The sequence below is a fragment of the Centroberyx affinis genome, unplaced genomic scaffold, assembly GCF_046629955.1.
Source record: "Centroberyx affinis isolate AG114_WGS23_722 - 3 ecotype Tasmania unplaced genomic scaffold, CSIRO-AGI_Caff_v1 ptg005256l_1, whole genome shotgun sequence".
NCBI classification, from domain to species: domain Eukaryota; kingdom Metazoa; phylum Chordata; class Actinopteri; order Beryciformes; family Berycidae; genus Centroberyx; species Centroberyx affinis.
Window position 1 is genome coordinate 100,189 of NW_027282617.1, and position 6,000 is coordinate 106,188.

Below are 6,000 nucleotides of genomic sequence, written 5' to 3' on the forward strand. Positions count from 1 at the left end.
TTTCAAATGATAATGGCAGCTAGATGAGATGTCTCAAAGCAAGATGTTACAATAATGTCCATTTGCTAAGCAGTCAGGCAATCACATCCCTGCTGTAAATCACCTTTCTGTGATTATGAAATCAAAAGGCAAAGTGACGACTTCTCCTCAAGTAGTCATACTTAGGACTTTTCACAAAGGTTAACCCAACAAGTAACTTATTATTTGCCTTTGCTTTTTGAAGGTTATCTATCTTAATGTGATAATGCTGTATATGGGATTTTAATGCACTAGTTAGTACAGGATGCATTATTGTAAAAGACTTGTGATAAGACGTACAGTAGGTCTTTTTGTACTTTGCACTATTTAAGTTGTATTTTAATGCAAACGATATGTATAGGTGTGTATGGACGCAGGTGTGCATGGACGAGTGTGTATGCGACATCTGACAGATTACTGGATTACTAGCATTTGTATGTATGTCCTATTTATTGCACTTGAAAACTTGACCTCAAAACTTCATTGAAGGGATAGTAGAGTTTACCTTGTTCCTTGCTTTCTCTACTCCATCGGACTGGTTCTACACTAACACGTCGCAGGCTTCAGTGAGTATAGCTGCACCTGTCAACTCCTGTCTCGTCATAATCCTGATGCCCCCGCCTGCTCCTCTGAAGCTTTTAAAACGCCAGTGGTACGTACTATAGGCATGTATTCTGTATGTACCTCTTTAGAAAATACTCATTTAGATTCCTTTGTAGAGTGTTTAGGGGAATACAGCTCAACTTAAGCATTCACATATTGTAGACTTATAGCCTCCGGCAGCTCATTCAGTACGAGTGAGCATGAAGTATTCTCTGAAGCCAAACACCAGAGAAGCAAGACTGTAATCTGTGATGTCATGCTGGTGTACAGCCTATAACTACTTCATTGACAAAAGTTGGGAGGAGAAAGGAAATTTGTAGATCCATGAGCATAACATGCACATCGCCACTTGACTCCACTTCACAGAGAGTGGTGCTGGGAGCAGTACGAACCCCAAGCTCAAATCATATCAAAGAACACCTTGGCACCAATTTATTCTACCGACATCTCTGTCTATCGACTTTCCTCAAGACAAGTTATATAAAAGGTAAAAAGTGACCTTTTTGTGCGCGGGACTTCCTTCTTTGTCTTTTGAGAGATTGAATTCATGGGCTGAACTGAATCTTTGCTTAAACATAAATAGACTGTATTTCATAGTAGTGCCATCTGTTCTAAATTAGAAATATGTGACCTTTCGTCCAGAAAATCATCTTGAATACCATCCCAGTCACTTTTTTGCACCGTTTCAAATTAATTCTCTATGGATTTGTCCCATATAATGTCACACATTAAGGGGCAGGTCAAACTCTTCTGTTTTGTTTCCAGCTACTGGACACACTACTGAGTGCTTGCTAATACTAGCAAAGGATAGGAGTAATATATCTGAAAGCTGAAATTTGGCAGTATTCCCCTTTAAATTACACACGCTCTATGAAATGATTGCTCATTCCAAAGTTAATGATATGTAACAACAAGCAACATATATCAAACACCCTACCATATAATACAGTCTTTGGAGCATTTAATTACCTTCACTGACACATTTATTACTTCAAAATTCTTCAACAGATTAGAAATTCAACAGAGCTTTGAAACCCTGTGATGAGCAAAGGAACGGGGCAGTGGCCAATTTGAAAGGGGACTGGACCACCTCTTGCTCAGCTTCAGCCAAGCATAGGCCATTAACAGCAATACAATTGACTAACTTTAAAGGAGGTTGCTCTAATTGCTGGGTAAGGGCAGGCTTTTAGTTTGTAAGACCCAATTACCGCCATGCTGTTAGCACTTCTCCACTAATTGCATTCATCAGCTCAAATCGTTATCACCACGCTCTCTGTCGATTTCTATCAAAATCCAAAAATCCTCATTTCTTTGAGTTTCAGAATAGCTAGAGGTAACTCATAATGTGGCGAGGGATAATGGGTTTACATTTGAGCTGTAATTAGAGTGGGAATGGAGACAGAGGACTAAGAGTGTATCTGATCCTTACGAACCCAGCAGGGGTCCGCTGCCACAATTGAACATCGGGATGGATTTTCTTCTAACTACAAGCTTAATCAGTGTGCACTTGAACACATGAACGCAAGCAACTTGACTTTAATGCAGGCTGATGAAGACATTAAATACTGCATGGTAGCAGATGTAGAAAAACCAATTTTTTCCACATGACATAATACATATTATAAAAAGAACAAGTTCAGAACTGTATCTGATCCTTATGAACCCAGCAGGGGTCCTCCGGCACAATGAAACATCGAGATAGATTTTCTTCTAACCACTAGTTTAATCAGTGTGCGCTTGAACACATGAACGCAAGCAACTTGACTTCAAGGCAGGCTGAGGCTGATGATGACATTAAACCCTGCATGGTATAGCACATGTATAAAAATGCATTCTTTTTTACATAACATAATACATGTGATAAAGAAAGAGCAAGTTCATGAGTGAATTTCGATTTCCTGTGAATTACTGCTTCCGAAACTAATGGCATTCTCGCAGAACACACACCATCCTCCTGCTCCCCTTCTTTCTCTGCACAACCGCACACAGAGGACAAGAGGGGCCACATGCAGCCACTCACAGCACATCTATACAGCTGCCATTCAGATGCGTATAGCAGAGGACGTTTGACGGTTTTCTAATCTCGGTAGCTGCCACCAGGAGATGGGGCTAGCTGACCCCTGTCATCCCCACAGTGCATCTCAAACAGCTCCACATCTCCATCTCAATCTCCCTCTGCTCTCTATCTCCGTCCACCATCGTGTCATCCACCTGTTCTCCAAATGTCAGGCCGAATGCTCCGCAGCCACATCCCCACACGTCCCCGGGGAGGGGGTGACCCGCTCGGCCGCCGCCCGGTATAATGTCATGCCATCCCTGGGCAAGGCTCCCAAGCTGACCTGTTGTGCGGAGCGTGCAGCTAGCTGATGCAAGCTATCGCACAGCAACAGAGATCCCAGCGAGGAGATATGCTGCACTGTGTGGCTATTTACAATCTAAGCCTGTGAAATTGGAAGCACTGATTGTCACTAGCTCCCAGGTAGCTCCTTATGGGAAATAATGAGGTGGAAAATGCGGTCCAACTGGCCGGAATCAAATCTTTTTCCCCAAAATGTTATGAATTATTTTGCCTTAATTTGTATAGGTGAATTGACAAATGAGGCACTAACTGACCTGTGAACAGGCCAAGTACAACCTCTCCTTTGATTTGTGTCCTGGCACATTTTCCCACCTCTCCTCCTCCTCCCTCCCCCCTTGCTTACTTTCTCTCCCTGGCTCCCTCTGCCCGTGACCATGTCTCCTGAATGACACTGTTTCACACTGCGACTCCAAAAATGGGAGGATCCTTTTTACATAGTTGAAAAAATGAGTAAAGAGAAAAGCAGAGAGTGGTAAGAATAAAATGAGCAGACTAGCAAGCGGTATGACCTGCATGCTCTTTCTTGTTTTTTTTTATAGTATTGGTACAAACACTGTTCAAAAACAATGACTAAATCTACTCAAACCTGTGTCACAAATTATATTATTTTGAATTTATTACAGTAAATAATCTATCTATCTATCTATCTATCTATCTATCTATCTATCTATCTATCTATCTATCTATCTATCTATCTATCTATCTATCGATCTAAGCCTTTAAACACTCTCAAAAAAAGTGCTCCTCCACCGCCAGGTTCTTCACACATTGGAGACCCATCAAGCATGCAAAGCATTTTTTTCCCAGGCTGCTACAGGGAAACAATTGTAATTTGTCTAGTAAGCAGATTTTTAGTTACATTTTTTTATTAATGTGACACATCTTAATGTATCTCTTCCAAAATTAATCTGACTGGGGCAGTGGGGAAAAGTTAACGTTGGGGGAAAAAAGTTAATGTTGTATCCTACCATTAATTTGGGCTCCGGAGAATCAGTTTGTTCCTAATATGAAACACTAAAAACAAAGAGGAAAAAAAGTTAAAGCTAATTTGCATAGAATACAAAAAAAATCCCCTGAAGCATGAAAATCAGCTTGAGAATGAGCCATTAGAGTGCATCACACAGTTTTTAGAAAGTCTCTACCATAAGCAAATATGGAAATATTCCACTGAATTCAAATGAGAGCCAGTGCACAGTTTCATCTTATTAATAAGGCAGCGTAGCCTCCTGTGTGTGCGAATATAGAACGGGACCTTGATTTAAACCCAGCGTAAACCTGAGCTCCAAAGTCATTTTGATTCCAATTTGTGGAGCTATCCATGAGCCATGTGGCTTAATGCCTTACACTTAAAAAAATGTAACGGAGTTTACGACCTGTAAACGGAACTGCTTAGAGCATTTTTATCTCAAGAAAAGGGAGCTGCTGCCACATTGCATCACACAGCCAGACAGGGCAATGTGTTTTTCACGCCTGTTTTCCTTTCTGCTGCATTTCAGCATTTGGCCTTGCAGACAATGGCCAACAAACCGCAGAGAGCTTGATTACCTGCTTGTTTTTAAACTAGAAAGAGTGAGTTACTGTTAGTATCCAACGAAGTATCTAAATATCCAAATAGCTGAGTAATGAGGCTCCCTTTTGACCCGGTCACATCATCAGTCTAAATCCTATCGACGGGACCAAAACAAATTGTACAGCCGAGAGGTACTTGTTATCTCTCTCTCCCTCTCTCTTTCCCTATCTCTCTCTCTCTCTCCCTCTCTCTCTCCCTATCTCTCTCTCTCTCTCTCTCCCTCTCTCTCTCCCTATCTCCCCCCCCCCCCTCTCTCTCTCTCTCCCTCTCTCTCTAGACCACTCTCCACTCTTCTCTTGCACCCTCTCCCTCCCTTCCTCTCCCTCTCCACTCTTTCATGACTAGCTAATGAATGTGGATGGTGCTCTGGGGGGATGCAGTAGTCTTATTACGGGGGTTATGTGTGTGCGCTGTACGCTCAGCATGCACTCGTCAGGCTACGGTGAAAGGTTCAATTGCTTTGGCGAAGCCCCCACCTCAATAAACAGAGGGGCTAAAGAGGTTTGTTTATTGGGCCCACCTTGACTTGACCTCCGTAGCTCGGGGACAGGCTGCGTGATTACCTAAGTGTCAGCCCGGCCCGGAGAGACCAGGCCAGGCTACTTGTGCTGCTGCTCTCTCTCCTAATAAATCACAGGAATAAGCACACAAACTACAATAGTAGAGCAAATACAAAACCATAGAGACGGTGACTTAAGCTTGAAGATTAAATGATTTATCCAACATATTTGCATTCAAACAAGTGGGATTTACCAATGTGCTGTCAGTCTAAACACTGATCAACAGTATTCAATACGGATAGAAAATATTCAATGTGTTGATAAGATTATCACATGAAAAAACAGCCTAGAGTGTGAAGCTAAGGTATTCCTGCTGTGTCATAGGCAGTGCTTAATTTGTCCTCACGGTTTTGGACTACCTGCATTCCGGTACCTATTTGCGTGGACCCGGCACCTGGTGGCATGAAAGTTTTTTTTTTTTTGGTCTGCCATGTAATACTCACAATAGTTGCCTCTTCTTTCCTTTCCCCTCCTTTCCAAAAACCTGTCTCATTTCCATAGGAAGACAGGTGTTTACCCTATTAGAAAGTAACAACAAGCGCATAGTAATCACGTCACACATGAGTGAGCTGCTCTGCAGAGTGTGTTATGGTAAACTTCAGACAGCGTCATGGCTAAAAGTTGAATTTGCTGTCCATATGTCCGCTTTGTGGACTATTTTGGAAAATTAGACAAGGTAAGCATGATTTTTTTTGTTTGTAAACGTGTTAGCATATTCTGTAATCTATTAGGTCTCTGCTGGGACAATCGAAATTCATATTTGCATAGATGACTGCGAAACAGAATTTCAAGTGCGGAGCTTAAGTCCCACAGTTAAATATGTGGGCAATTGCACGCTATGTTGAGTGTCCAGAAATAATTGGTAAATATAGCCGCAAGCGGCAATTGCG